The 16788-nt window shown below is 38.3% G+C and overlaps 1 long non-coding RNA gene across 1 annotated transcript; it reads right to left on the bottom strand.

The window, feature by feature from the left end:
• Positions 1 to 1694: 1694 nt before the first annotated feature.
• LOC131986521 (uncharacterized) lies at positions 1695 to 6622 on the bottom strand. Its single transcript, XR_009395702.1, has 5 exons — positions 6327 to 6622; positions 5367 to 5450; positions 4987 to 5031; positions 4459 to 4905; positions 1695 to 4306 (listed from the first exon to the last, which is right to left on the bottom strand). It is a non-coding gene; the product is annotated as an uncharacterized LOC131986521 (long non-coding RNA).
• Positions 6623 to 16788: the final 10166 nt, after the last annotated feature.

Below are 16788 nucleotides of genomic sequence, written 5' to 3'. Positions count from 1 at the left end.
TGAGACCATGCGAACCGGCGACTGCCACTCAGACCGTGCAAACCTGTGACTGCTACTGAGACCATGCGAGACGAGGAAGACCACTTTTTAGTTTTAGACTTATCTTTTCTTTTCTCTTTGTTTTGACATAATTTCATATGAAAAATACTATATAGTATCAATTTCTTTAAATGAGATTTGAATTTAAAGTAAAAAATAAATATTTCACCTGAAATTAATATATTATTTAAGGATGTTTAACCCATCATTTCAGGACTGTCAATATTTTTTTATTTTATCCAATGAGACTTGAAGTTTATTATTGTGTTTGTGGTAATCTACATTTGAATGTCATTATAGTTATGTTTTAGAAGATAAAACTAATGTTAATTGCAAAATGAATGTCACTGAAAATAATGTTAATGTCATTGAGAGGCCTTGAAAATCTACCATTGCTTTTTTTGTTTGTTTGATGTGCTTCTCTCTGGGTCAGGAATTGCAAAACTATCGTAAAATTTTGAAGCAACCAATTAGATTGATAGTTGTGTATACAGATAGCTTTCCCCTGAGACGCCGGTGTTGGTCTCTTGCATGCAATGTTTAGACTTACCCTCTCCGCCCCCTCCCCAGAAACAACCATTACAAATCTCACAAAAGTTTTGTTAATCTAAAAAGTTACCATCAAGATGTAACCTCTCCTTGGATGGAAGTGCGTGCAATGGTTGGTTTAAAAAAAAAAAATGATATTTAGTATGTCTTTTGTTTGTATTCTGGGGCGCGGCGCTGCTGCTGACCCTGTGTTTCACCTGTTCTGGCATGTCTATTTTATTCGTGTTTTCATTTGTTTTTTAATGAGAGGACGTGGATTTTGAGTGGGAATATGAAGACTATGCTTGGAATGATTTTGTGGCTGGCTGTGTGCCTTCTTGGATGGCTGGTTGCCGAAGGCGAGGTTTCTCCGGAGGAAATCACGGCGTCCTCACTTACACACGTGAATGCCTGTTGTTGCTCAAACCCCCAGCAAACTCAGGAGGAACTTTTAACTTGGACATACTGGATAGATATCCTGAATTAAAAAGGATCCGGACACATGGAAGGTCTAAAGCAAAGAAAAGAGGTTCGAGAGGAGGAATTAAACAAAGACTAAGGAGACGCGGCTGCAAACACCCCCTGCCGGTAATAACTCTTTCTAATGTCCGCTCTTTGAGTAACAAAATAAACGAACTGAGGGCAAAAGTCCAGTATGACAGTGATTTTAGACAAAGCAACCTCATCTGCCTCACAGAAAGCTGGCTAAAAGAGGAGATGATGAACCCAAATTTGCCCGGTTATTCATTGATCAGAGCCGACAGAGACAATACACTGTCACGGAAATCAATTGGCGGTGGCATGTGTCTTTTTGTTGACAACCGATGGGCCACACAGTACACTGTTCGGGAGAAAGTCTGCACCCACGATTATGAAACTCTGGCAGTATCCTTCCGACCCTTCTATTTGCTCAGAGAATTCGGCCAGATCACTATCATATTAACTTATATACCTGGACCGGACTTTGAAGGGGCGGCAACTAAGATTGCGGAGGTTTACAACAACGCGCTATCCAGATCAGCTGATCAACCCGTCTTTGTTCTGGGGGACTTTAATTCCTGTGACTTGGCAAATCGTCTGCCCACACTACAACAGTATGTAGATTGTCCTACCCGTTTGACGCGCACCCTGGATAAGTGCTATGGCAATTTACCCGATGCCTATAAATCCATCTGTAGTCCTGCCCTGGGAAAGTCTGACCATAACGTCATACACCTGCTCCCACGCTACAGGGCGAAGCTGAAACGGGAAAAGCCAGTGCATAAGGATATACAGATGTGGTCAGATGATTGTAAGGAGGAACTTAGAGACTGTCTGGAGGACACGGAGTGGCAGATCTTCTTTGACTTTTGTGATAACCCACATGAACTGACAGACACTATCACATCCTATATAATGTTCTGTGAAAGTAACATAATCCTTACAAAAACAGTTAAAATATATCCGAATAACAAATTATGGGTAACCAGTGATTTAAAGAACTGTATAAATCAGAAAAAACTTGCCTTTGTTAACGGAAGCACAGAACTTGTTAAAGAGAAGAGATGTGAACTAAGAGCTAAATTGAAAAAAGCAAAAACAGAGTACAAGGACAAAGTAGAGAAACATTTCTACTCTGGTAGTGCTAAAAGAGCATGGGAAGGTTTAAATCAAATGATGGGGAGGGAGGCAAAGCAAAAACATGCCCCTGTGACCCACCTCTCTCCATCCTGGGCTAATGAATTAAATGTATTTTATAGCCGATTTGATAAGGAAAATTTTTGTACTGAGCGAGATGAAGTGTCTAACTCTATTCCACAGTATGTTTCAGTGACACTCACAGAACACGAAATTGCCTCAAGTCTGGCATGTATAAAACCCAATAAGAACCCAGGGCCTGATGGCCTTAGAGGCGTGTCGGAGTGTTAAAAGATTGCACTATGCAATTAAAAGGAGTTTTGACTAAGCTATTTCAGCTCCTGCTTGACTTGGGTACAGTACCTAAAATTTGGAAAACTTCTAACATTGTGCCCATTCCTAAAAAGCCAGGTGCTTCAGAACTAAAAGATTTTAGGCCCATTGCACTCACCTCTATTTTAGGCAAGTGCATGGAGAGAGTTTTAAGTCGACATATGATAGCCTCTGTATCGAACAGCCTGGACCATCTACAGTTCGCATATAAAAGTAAGAGGGGCACAGATGATGCGACTGTAACCTTGTTCAACACCATAGCAAAGCATTTACAAGTCCCCACACACTACGCCAGAATTATTTTTATTGACTTTACGTCCGCTTTTAATACTATGCAAATACATATCCTGTTGCAGCGACTCATAGAGCTCGGGGTTAATGGTGGTATTATCCATTGGATCAGAGATTTCCTCTCTGATCGCCCACAAAGAGTCCATGTAAATGGTAGTGTTTCTGATGAGATGGTACTGAACACAGGAGCACCACAGGGCACAATTTTTTCACCCTCTCTCTTTTCTGTTTACACAAACAATTTCAGTATTGATCAAGCACGTTTCCGTTTATTTAAATATGCAGATGACATGGCGTTGGTTGCTCTACTGCAGGAGGGTGATATTGAAACAGAGAACCTGTATTTTAATCATGTACTGAGCTTTCAAAAATGGTGTTCAGCCAGCTCCTTGGAAATAAATGTTCTTAAGACCAAGGAGCTAATCTTACAGAATAACAAAAATATTATGAGGCCAGTAAATATAGGTGGACAAATGGTTGAAATGGTCGATGATTTTAAAAATTTGGGCACATACATCGACATTCATCTTACCTTTCAAATCAATACGGATCATATTTTTAAAAAATGTTCACAACGCCTCCACTTGCTACGCAAGCTTAACAGTTTTGCAGTGAGTCAAAGTATTCTAGAAACCGTGTATAAGAGCCTGGTGGAAAGTATTTTATCATTTAATATGATCATGTGGTATGGAAACCTAAATATTAAAGGAAGAAACAAACTGCAGAGAATAGTGAACATGGCCTCTAAGATTTTAGGGAAGCCACAGAAACATTTGAGCTGTCTTTATGAATAATTAATTAGAAGTAAAGCTGAGAAGATAATTAATGACTCCTCTCATCCCATGTACAGCGAATTTGAGCTTTTACCTTCGGGGAAGCGGTATAGGCTACCGATGGCAAGGAAGAACCTGCACAAAAAGTCCTTTATCCCAGAAGCTGTCAACGCTATAAATAAGACCAGAATGCGGTAGATATTTACCCTGTTTACTTCTGTTGTTTCCTTTGCTGAGGGTTTCCATGCAAAGCAGGTTCTCTGAATAAGGCAGGTCTTAGACCTACATTTGTAAACTTGATTTGTACTGTGGTGTGCTTTTATGAAATTTTGTACTTGAATGGGTGCTGTGTGAAGTACAGTTATTGCTGTTGGCTATTTTATATTTTTCTATCCTTGAAATGTTTTTCTTTATTGTTTTACTATTTATTCTGTTTGTTTTGAGACATGTCTATGGTGAAACCAAAGAGGAATTTCCACTCAGTGGATAATAAAGTTTTCGTATTCGTATTCGTATGATTGATTTGCATTAAGTCATGTATTTAAATCTACATTTCATGTTTGTGTTTGTTGAAATGGAAGACATACAATGTTTTGTGTATCACTTTGTGCAGAATTAACAATTGAAGAATTTTTTAAAAAGCCTATCTTTTCAACTGGTGAAAGGGGGGCAAGTGGGTCCAGAGGTCATCCAGCTGTTCTTGGACTGTGGGGGTGTCTCAAATCCTGATGACACACATTACCAAATTTATTCATACATTATAAATACTCAATTGTGAATTAATATTTTATTATTCAAAGGAAGTAGTTAAGACAGCAGATTGTATGATCAGGCCATGTCTGTGTCCACTGTGATGGGGAAAAAAACAAACCCATACCTTGTAGACTGGAGAAGGAGTTGTGGGTGCGTTATCCATCATCCACAGCCGGCTGGTTGACGGAGGTCTTTGAGGCACCCCATGGTCGGAAGTGGTTGGGCTAAGTGGGGCAGGATCTGCAAGGTCGAGACTTGTCCAACGCACTTTCTGAGAGGCATCTTGGAAGCAGTGGTCTTCCTCGTCTCACTTGGTCCTGCAATATACAATAGCCTGTACAACAATAACTCACAAAATAACACCATTGTAACAATAATATGCAACTGTGAGTGATTTGAACTAAATTAATTTGCTAACTTAACTGTCCCTAGACCAGCATAAAAAGCTAAACTATACAAACTAAATACTCTACTATAAACCTAACCTACTCCTAACCTAACCTAAATATAAATGTGCAAAAAATATGAAAAGTTAGCTTAGTCTGTCTTGAAGATGCTGGACACAGGAAACCTGGAAAAGTCAGAAAATACAGTGACTTCTATACTATATATTGCGGACCACATGCTGAAAAATCTGCATAATGTGAAATACTCTGATGTGAAACAACAACATGGTGATGGCTTCTCAGGTTTTAGCCTACAAAATAAATAAATACAACATGTTAATGAGACAGCAATACTTAATTAGATGAGAGTTTGACCAAGCGTCAATTAATGAATGAACATTATTGTTACCAATTTTTTTTTTACTAGTTTTTGTACTAATAATCTATTTTCCCCCCATTCTCTGATTTAAAAATAAATAAATACATGAATAATACTAATAATATTGATTTTCCCAAATACACCATTCCTTCAGATATATTTGTATATCACTTTACATGACATCACAGAACAGTGGTTGAAAGTTCTTTATGAATAATAATTTCAGTGTTTCTCAACATTACAAAAGCATTTTTTTTTATTGCTTACCTGAAAAGGTGAAGACAAACAACTGAATTCTGAAGGTCAACGAAGAACTGGATACTCAAGTCTCTTAGGTGAAGTAGTGTTTATCTAGAACAGGATGACAACCGTGAGCATTGCAGCAATGTAACAATAATGTATTATTAATGTTTTAAATAATTGAATTAATGTATCACTTATTCATAAAAATCAGTATGAAGCTGAATATAATCATTTGAATTAAATACACACATAGCACCTCTAGAAACATAGCAAAATTTTCAGGATATGTGCCCCTCTGCATCCTTTACAGATAATATAAATTTTAACTTTTTTCATACATTTTTACGTGTTTTATACATTTGTATAGCACCCATGGTCCTCAGGGGTCAAAAAGGACCTCATGACATTAGACTGGTTTTGGGAAATGTGGAAAAAAATATTACCAACTTTTTTTTCACCTTTTAAGGTAACCCATGACCAAAAAAAATTACATTTCACTTTCATTTTTTTTCATTATTATTGGTCAATTTTATTCAAATATACAAATATCAAAACATAAGTTTCACTAAAAGTTGACATGACCTACTCTGTGCATTCCAATCAAGAATTATTTTTTCCCACTATTACTATTGAAAAAAGTATTAAGGTTTTTTTTTTAAACTTTTTCTCTCTTGAAATGAGGCCTAATTTTGAATATTTGACTAAAATTGACCAATAATAAAGAACAAATTATGAAAATTACAAATCAATCAATTAATTTTTGGGGCATGAGTTGCCTTAAATGATAAAATAATAAAAAATAAAAAAGTTGGTAATATTCTTTTCTACATGTCCTAAAAACAGTCTTGTGTCATGGGATCCTTTTTGACCCCTGAGGACCATGGGTATATAGTCGACGGGAGGACCACACAAGGGTTAAAAAAATAATAATACATAATTTATGAAAGTAGTTTATGTTAATAACAGTCTTTGACAAACACTCACCATTAAATAAATGGTCAAGCTGTAAATCTGTGAGGTGAAAAACAGGATTAAAGCTTGCAAAGAAGATGAATATGAATGGATAGGTTGATAATTCTATTGACACCACAGCTCGGTAACACCATGGTAATAGTTAGGTAATAATCTGATAATAGTGGCGAATACTTTCAAAAGCTTTCAGTGTAATAGTACCCAAATGCACCCTATACTAAATTTAAGCCATTAATGGCTATGAATCTGGTATTACTCTGGTATAATACACCTTATTATTACATAATAACCTCTACTATCAAAATGGTACTGCAGTATTAATATCGGAAGAAACAGGATTAAAGCCTCCAATGAAAATGCTTCACAGCACCACTTGAGGACACACACACACACACACACACACACACACACATACATGAAGTAATCCAAAGCTGTTTAAGCCTACATTTTCAACTTCCAACAAATATCTCTCTCTTTCACACACACACACACACACACACACACACAGAGTACATTAATATTAGTCACAGGAGCACATACTTCAGGTACCAGTTGACATGACAAATTGGAAAAAATAAATGGTAATAGTTTGGGTAATAGTCTGCTAACAGTAGTGAGTAACATTGACATTGACACAATGCAAATCTTAAATGGTGAAGTAAACTATCAGTTCATCATTACAGTAAATTTCTACAGCCCTGACTCCATGGTTAAATGTATATCCCCATGATTATCTTTTCTTTTTAACCTCTCATTACCAAGTGACATGAGTTTCCGTTTAATATTATCCAAATACACCGAATGTTCAAATTTAGCCATTGATGAATATGACATTGGTATTACTATTACACCTTATTACATAAGAATACCAAAACATCCTCACAAAAAACAGGACTATTATCAAGAAGCTACCATCAAAATCCACGTACAATTAGCTACATATCACAGCTAAAAAAAAATTAGTCAGGCCAAAATTGTACACAAACCCTACATTAAAAATGGCATTTAGACAACATTAATCAAGGAAAATAGCAATTTTTTAGCATTATTATATTATTATTAGCATAATGACACCTTCCCAGATAGACACAAGACAAAACACAGCAATCATAAACTGTTGTGGCCTAGATTATCAAGGCTGTCTGTCAGTATAGTGGAGCGGCTAAGTGATATAATCTTTCAGTTTATGATACAAGCGTGAAAATTGGCATGAACACTCTCCATGGGTCACTTGACAAGAAAATTGTCCGAGACATTTAAAATTTTAAGATGAAGGCCATTTTTCAAGATGGCCGACACCTAAGTGGAGCAGTTAAGTGATATAATGGTTTATTTGGTGATACAAGCATACAAATTGGCATGAGCAGTCTCTGTTGGTCACTTGACAATAACCCACCCACAGTTACTTGAAATTCCAAGATGGCGGCCATTTTTCAAGATGGCCGACACCTTAGTGGAGCAATTGAATGATATAATGGTTTATTTGGTGATACAAGCATAAAAATTGGCATGAGCAGTCTCCATGGGTCACTTAACAAGAAAATTGTCCGAGACATTTGAAATTGTAAGATGGCGGCCATTTTTCAAGATGGTCGACACTTTAGTGGCGCAATTAAATTATATAATGGTTTATTTGGTGATACAAGCATAAAAATTGGCATGAGCAGTATCTGTAGGTCACTTGACAATAAACAACGCACAGTTACTTGAAATTCCAAGATAGCGGCCATTTTTCAAGATGGCCGACACCTTAGTGGAGCAGTTAAGTGATACAATGGTTTATTGGGTGATATACACATAAAAACTGGCATGAGCAGTATCTGTGGGTCACTTGACAATAAGCCAGCCACAGCTACTTGAAATTTCAAGGCGGCAATTTTTTTTTCAGGATGACTGCCCCCTGCCATGTGGACCTTTAAATTATGAATTATTTTCATAGAAATGTATTGGGTTCCTCAAGAGAGGTTGTTTGACTGTGCTTTGTCTGACTCCTTGCCCATGACCTGTCCAGTTTGGTAAAACCTGACAGGAGTTCCCTCCCACTGGCGTAGCTCTCCAGGTTCACCGAGGTACACAGGCTCCCTTACCATGAGGGCTTTTTTAAATACTTTTTTAAAATACTTTTTTTATAACTAACCATTACTACTGCCATTAAACATGCCAAATAAATACTAAGGGGTGGGGAAACACAGTTGTGGTGCTGAACGGACAGTGCTCCAAAATAATAATTGAGCAATGGTTAATACTGAATGGCAACAGCAGCTCTGACACGGAACCATGACAAACAGTATCTGAAACTATACTAGGGAACAAAACTGAAAATGTGAAAGCAATGTTACAAAGTAAAAACTGAACATGTCACAGTAATAGGCTGGTGACAAAATAGAACATAATGCGCCGATGTGGCGAGGGGAAGCCACACTTGAAAACACAAAGGACAACAAGGAATAACACTGGCAAAAGAAACAAGCAAATAAGTTCTAGCAGGGGCAACTGAGTCCATATCTGTAGCACTTACACTTTCCAGTACAAGCCTTGGTGCACCCACATTTTGTCAACTCCCAACAACTCTCTGCAATAGGTGGAAGTGGAGTCCAGAAGACTTTCTACTCCTTGTCCTGTTTAACCCATCCTGTCGGACGGGCTCGGCATTTGTGGATGTCTCTTCAATGCCTGTCCCCACACATATCCAGCCTCATAAGAAGTCTGGGATCTTCTTGACCTCTTGACATGGATATCTTTGGTATCTTTGGTGTCTTTAGCAGCAGTAGATACCTTTTTTTGTGGCCTTTCCAGCTGTGTGTTGTTGAACATAAGTTTACAGCTTGAATGATATTTTGCTCTGTTTCTTGTCAATGTGCTTTCTATGCCATCACCTTCATCTAGTCGGGTTGGACTACGTAAGATAGGCAGAGCATTTATTTTATGAAATAATGGAACATTTCTTGCAATGGTATCATAACCAGTATGATCTTGGTGTCCTGCTGTTTGTTTTCTCAACTGTTATGATGGCTTCTGCAATGTCTGCAGCAAATTCAAAGGCAGAGGCCGAGGGTTTAGCCTTTTACCACCTTTTAATAAGCACTTTGATGTATGGGATACAACTAAGTTCATGCCTTAACCCTACACTTAGTCTAATCGTTCATCCAATGCCATTTTTACCCTGTAGGATCTGTACAACACCCGGTTAACTAAAACTACTCAGAGAGTTGTCGTCTCTTCTTTGACTAACTTTACAATTGGCTGACATTGAACCCCACTCTGAGTTGAACAGCAGTCATATATCACCAGTGTGCCCTGGTAGTGCAGATACTCACTCTTGTCTAATCTGTCTATGATCAACAAATCAACACAACTGTATTATGATGTGTTAAAACTTGTTTTCCAGAATAATCCAAAACCCAATACATTTCTTTGAGAAAATTGATCTTTTGAGGATCCAGGGGGCGGCCATCTTGAAAATAGAAGTGGCTGGGAGTGTTTTTTTGTCAACCTAAGTAACTGTGGGTGGCTTATTGTCAAGTGACCCATGGAGACTGCTCATGCCAATTTTTATGCTTGTATCACCAAATAAACCATTATATCATTCAATTGCTCCACTAAGGTGTCGGCCATCTTGAAAAATGGCCGCCATCTTGGAATTTCAAGTAACTGTGGGTGGGTTTTTGTCAAGTGACCAGCAGAGACTGCTCATGCCAATTTGTATGCTTGTATCACCAAATAAACCATTATATCACTTAACTGCTCCACTAAGGTGTTGGCCATCTTGAAAAATGGCCGCCATCTTGGAAATTCAAATAACTGTCGGTGGGTCATTGTCAAGTGACCAACAGAGACTGCTCATGCCAATTTTTATGCTTGTATCACAAAAGAAACCATTATATCACTTAACTGCTCCACTTAGGTGTCGGCCATCTTGAAAAATGGCCGCCATCTTAAAATTTCAAATGTCTCGGACAATTTTCTTGTTGAGTGACCCATGGAGAGTGTTCATGCCAATTTTCACGCTTGTATCATAAACTGAAAGATTCTGGCAAAAATTAGCACTTAGCCGCTCCACTAGTAGCATCAAATCAATCGAACCATGCAATGCACTCTTAGAATCAATAGTGTTTGCTAACACCAGACACATCTACTGTTAAAACAACTGTTAGCATCATGGTAACTGTAACATGGAGTAACTGAAGATATTCTGCCTCGACGGACCATTTATAAATTGCTTCGACATCATGAAGCTAGCTCGCTGGAGAGCGCTAGGTCAGATCTAAGACCAGTAGCCGCGAATAAATTAGCAAAATAAAATGACAAACATCGTCCAAATGAAACTCAAATAACTTAACTTACTACATTTCACAAAGGACATATTTTCGACAGTAGTTTAAAAGTTCAAATATGAAAATTCTAACATTATAAGGCACAATTGTAACGGTAGTATGCTCGCGAAATATACAGTAAAAATGCGTAACGGCTGCAGAACCGTCGTCGGAGCCGTTACGCACCCATTATAATCAATGTGTGAGATTCCACCGACTGAAGATCCGCTGCGTAATGAGTCCGACAACGCATGGCCATCCGACAGCCCTCGCAACACTTGCGCAGAGCTTCTATTTTTGTCGGACGACGGAGCACGACGCATAAATTCAGCACAGAACAGATCGTTCGGGACAGGAAGTCGTGCACAGACACAACATAAAACATCCGGTATATTTTCAAAATAAAGTACCTCGGGTTCACGGCGGATCGTATTTCATAACTTGAAGACCTGAAATCAACAGGTTAGAGGTTTTCACTCGTCTTTTCACCCCACTGACACCGCTCACTCCGGTGCTTGTTGTAAAAAAACAGAGATCACTAAGGCTTGTTAACAAGAGGCTCTTGTTAACAAGAGGCTCTTGTTAACAAGCCGGCCGACCTCGTTAGCGCTCGTTAAGACGGAGTCGCTGGATTTGTCTCTAGTCATTAACTAGGAGATGTTGATTATCTTCCAGTTATATCAATTGATTAGGCGTGAATTCGCGAGATCTCGTGCGTCCTCGGGACTCTGCTGTCCGCAACAGCTCCGACACAGATGGATCCGGTGGGTGTTGACGGACTGCGTAGATACGCAGCCTTTGCGGACGGACCCCTTTCGGAGTCGTTACGCATCCAGTGGAATCCCGGCGTTGCCTCAGAAGAAGAGCCAGAGAGGCCGAGTCCCGCCAGCGGACAGGATTTACATCAAGCCAAAACACAAGGAGCCAATCAGATTCGCCCCATAACTGTGCTCCAATCCAGTGATTCCCAGTTCCGCGGCACACAAGTGTACCGTAAGAAATCACCAGGTGTGCACATATTCAGCAACAGAGTGAAGCACATTCTCTGCTCTCTCGCAGTGGAGCTCTGCTCGCGCTGAGCTAGGACTTTTGACACATTGGGGGCGGGGCCAAGGCTGACCCCGGGCCTCTTATGATTGGTCATTTTCCAGCCCTCCACTTGGGTGCCTTTTCAATTTACCAGCCTGCACCGCTGGACTGCTGGTCTCTGCTTCGTGTCACGGCAAACCCATTTAGAAACAAGAAACAGCATTTTTCAACCTTTTTATTACCAGTGATGAAGCATAGAGTTGTGGTCGTGAACGTCATGAAACAACCGTTGTTGTTGTTTAGATGATGCCGCCGCTGCCAGCTGTCAGCAGTAAACTGAAAAGGCACCCACGTGGAGGGCTGGAAAATGACCAATCATAAGAGGCCCGGGGTCAGCCTTGGCCCTGCCCCCAATGTGTCAAAAGTGTGAACCGTGTGTCTGCTTCACTCGGTTGCTGAATATGTGCGCGAAGATCAAACAATGACTCAAATATGACGCTATAGTCCACCTCTGCTCACTATGGCGGAACTGTCTCCAGAAGCAACCAGCAGCACCGGCAACCGGGCTGTATAACATGTGGTCAGATAGCCTTCCCCAACGTCAGGCTCACCCGCCGGCATTAGTTATGATTATAATTAATCAACAATAATTATGTTATTAAATGTGAACCATGCATTGTTCAGAGAACAGTAGCCTATACCAGTGTATGATGATACTTTTTTTTAGTTTTTATGCTTGATAATAAGTACTCATTAACCCTCTCATGCATGAATTATGATAAACTCAACCAGGATTTTTTTACTAAGTATTTTTATACATCATTAGGGATGTAAAACAAGGTTTGAAAAAAAAATTTCTATCTTTATTCTATAAAGAAATATTTATTTTTCCAAGTGTACTTCATGCGTTTTGTACTGTAAAACACATCAATGTAATAAATTGATAGTTATATAGGAATAGTTGTAACTTAATTATACAGTTGTAATATGGTATTCTGTTGGAATGGTGGTTCCTCCACTACTCTGTAGGCCTCTCTATTTGAGCTCTATTGATAAATATAAAAGTTTACATAAACATAAAACATATTTTTTCACAAGGCGTTTTTATTTATCTTTAGGGATGTAATACTGTATTCTTGTTAAGTCTCTGAACTGAGCATATTCTCTCAGAGTGCCTTATAACATGTATCATATTTCCTGTCAAATCATGCTTGTTGCTCATGTTTGAGACTATTTTCTGTGATAGTTGCTAAAGCATCCAGGGCACAAAGCTGCAAGACACTGCACGCAGATGTACTTGGTTCTTCGTGTGCATGCAGCATCTTGGCATCTACTGGCATTTTTTGCTTCCTTGAGCTGGGGCCAGTGGTTTCTGGGGGCAAACCAGATCTAAGAGGGGGCCTTAGACACTGCTCTCTGTTTTGCTGGTGGTGGAGTGGCACTGGGTCTGCCTCTGGTGTGTATCTTCATGGATCCTGCATTGATGAGAGCACGAGCTCTACTACTACTTTTGAGCTCTACAAAATATAAGGATATATAAAAAAATCTCAAATTACATGATAAAAAACATAAAGAAGTTGATCTACAGCCAAAACATTATAGGATATTAATTATTTTCAAGAACAACATTGTTAGTAATTGACATTGCATTGAAGTTGAAATATAGCGAGTGATGCATGATGTACAATTGAGTGGACAGACGATTAATCCGTATTTCCTCCAAATATAAAATCAAAACTTGGAAAATCTTAACACAATATGTCACCTTAGATGTTACTTGATGTAATTATATTTGTTTTACCTGCAGTGGTATCTTTTTTATAGAAGCTAGACACAGAAATAGCTGAGGTGTTTGGTCTTTTTCCCTGTCTGTCAGCCATCTTGGTTTCACTGACTACTTTTTTCCATTGCAATGACCAGCCAATGGGATTTTTTGTATGGGATGATGCATTAGCTTCCACTAGTGTGGACTATATGCAGCAGTGCCCAAAATTGCAGGCATATAGAAAAAGCACTTTTTAACAGCTGTACACTGTAGTGACCTCTATGCATGAAAGGGTTAATACGGGACTTTTATGTTTTATTATTATTGACGGGACATTAATTTTCCCGCTTCCGATGTGTCCGACGTCATATCAATAAATGAGAAACAAAAAAATGAATTATACTATGGCACCCGGACCCACCCGGACCCTTTTGCCATGCTGGCTCCCTGCAGCTGTGAAAGGTAGAAACTGCTGCGGCGTTGATGATTTAGCCTGAAGGCTTGACTAAAATAAAAGTGAAACTACCCACTGAACTGCACGTCCACACAAACCAACCGCTTGCTCCTTTGTTCGGTTTATCCAACGTCTAACATATTTGTAGATGGATTTTCTTTCATAGCCTCACATCTTTATGGAATAACATGATGGCTGCATAATCCAAGGTGAGTTTTCTCTCTATACGTTTTAAATTATAACGCTACGCCTTGTAGCCCCGGATTGACATCGTTATGATTTAAAAAAATATCCTCATGGAATGTGATTTGAAAGGAATTACATCACTTTATTCGTGTACAATGTTGCTTTAAGGCAGTCTATCGCTAATTTATTTGGAATATTTTGAACAAAATCTAGCAAAAATGACAAAGTGAAAGTGGGGAAATGACATAATCACAACCATGAACTGCATTATGACTGATCATCTCTTCTTTTTCTCTTGTTTCTCTTTATCTTTCGTGCTTCTTTCTTCATTTCAGTGTCGTCTGTTTGCCACTATTAAGGCGAGTGTACAAATTTGTTTTATTGCATACATTTATTTGTATGAAGTAGTCGCATATTTTCCACATATTTTTCCAGTTGTTATTTGAATGGTGAAATGTATAATCATTGATTAATTATACGTGCTCAGAGACTGGCAATATTTCTCTGTGACATGTTTTTAAATGGGTAGCCTAGTCCCACTTCAGTCCTCATTTGGTAATGCCATCTGAGCAGTTTGTCCAAATGTGTCCAAACGCTCTATCAGTAACAGCCGCTAGGTGTCGCCAAATAGGCCATGTATAAGACCTTACATGCTTAGTGATTATTCAGATTTATTACCATAATCTTTCTTTTCTTTTTTTTTTGAGAGACTTTCAATTTTCATTTCCTTCCCTGCTCATATCTGATTGCTGTCATTATCATGCTGAGATTGGATCTAAGGAGTGGGTGAAAGTACATTTAAGGTACTTGTATTTTAGTACTATATAGACGTACGCCTCTGTTCCTCTTATATTAGAGGCAAATATTTTATTTTTACTCAGCAGAGAATACAGATTAAAACAGCAGTTTTTACTTCCATAAAGGAACTGAGTACTTCTTCCAACACCGTTCCAAAACATGAAATGATTTCATAAAATAACAAGTGTTTTTAAAGTTAAATTTGCATACAAGAAAAATAAACAGTGTTGAATGCATAGTACTGTAGTAAGTTGTGTAAAATAAAAAACTTAATTCCAAATAAAGGTAAAAAATGCCACCTAAGTAAGAACAACAAGTATCATCAGCAAAACGGGCTTCGAACTACTCATAATGCACCTTTGAGTGCCTATATTAATTATTGGATTATTATTATTACTACTGTAGAAGAAGCATTTATGTAGTTGTAGTTTGTTCAAGTGGACATAATTCTAACCATATTATATGCTGTTGTAAAGTTTATTCTATAGCAGTTAATCATATTTTCTAAACTAATGTTTCAGTATATTTTTGTTTTTGTGTGTGTTAGGCAACTAAAGTAATACAGTAATACTTACTCATTAATGCATCACCTTTTGTAATTCAATAACAGAATTTCATTATCCTGAAATGTGTACTTTTACTTTTGGTCATTTACGTTTATTTTTATTCGAATGCTTTAGTACTTTTATGGAAGTACAATTTTGAATGCATGCCTTTTACTTGAGGGTATTTTTACCCTGTGCTATTTACAGTGGCCCTGAAGTGCAAACCACACCAGCAATTCATCACAACAGGCCAGCAATTCATACAACACGCGTGTTGTGTGAATTGCTGGTGTGGTCTGGACTTCAGGGCCACCGTAGGCTATTACTACATTTAGTAGTAAGTAAAGTAAAGTTAAGTAAAATTCTGCCTAATACTATTACATTTTAACACTCTTGCAGTAATCAAGCTTCAAAATAAAAAAAAAATTGTACTACCTATTCCCTATGTAGGCTGAACTGAGTTTGGTGTAACAACAGCAGATCTCATAAATGACCATCAGATGTCAGTGTTGGTAAAGCTTTAGATAAACACGGTATCATGAATAACCTGTAGAGGCACCAAACGCCTTCTATATAGCCAACATGAACTTGACTGACTTATCTGGTGTCGACTCTCAGCTAATGGTATGTGAAAAAGGAAGTATCAGTGGTTTCAGTGTTTATGACTAACTGGGTGCTGGCCTTGTTCGTTATTTACTCACTTTGAAACTTAACCTGCCTGCTGATCTGATCACACATGTTTTTGCATGTGTGAGGAGGAGAGTAGCCCTTGACAGTTCACTATAGAAATCTGACCTTTTATTGTGAACACTCTGCAGAGCTTTTGTTTAAGAGTCCTACTTTAAAAACAGGAAGTGAATATTTTAAGCTGGGGCAGTGGCACTTGATTTACTTTGAACCCAAACAGCCCGGAAGGGCCTTTTGCATAACAGAATTACAAGGACCTTTGTGCTGAACAAACATGCTTCACAGTTGTACAAGATATCATAAACTTAGATTGACTTCCTCGTTCAATCTCCCTGCAAAAGAAAAACGAAAAAAAAAAAAAAAACTAAAACAAAGATGACAGATACATGCGGCATAGTTTCAAGTCTAGCAGCTCAGTGAGTGTGTGTCACGGCATACAAATGCTTAAAGCTCAGATATGCCTTTGTCTCATTCCCATGAAATCTTTGTAAAGCCCATTATCAGTTATCGAACAAGATGCAAAAACAGCGAGGCAAATAGATAACAGGCTGCCACAGATTCATTGTTGTGTTTCAAGGCATCAAATGCAGGTTGGACATGTTTTTTATCCTTTGCAGCTTGACCTCTGGTGAGACAAAGGTTATTTGACATTAAAGAGGACTGAAAAATGAATGTTATAATGCATCAAGGCAAGGCA

Source organism: Centropristis striata, chromosome 15 (genome assembly GCF_030273125.1).
Source record: "Centropristis striata isolate RG_2023a ecotype Rhode Island chromosome 15, C.striata_1.0, whole genome shotgun sequence".
Lineage (NCBI taxonomy): Eukaryota > Metazoa > Chordata > Actinopteri > Perciformes > Serranidae > Centropristis > Centropristis striata.
Note: the sequence above shows the minus strand (reverse complement) of the source record. Positions and strands in the feature narration are given on the sequence as shown.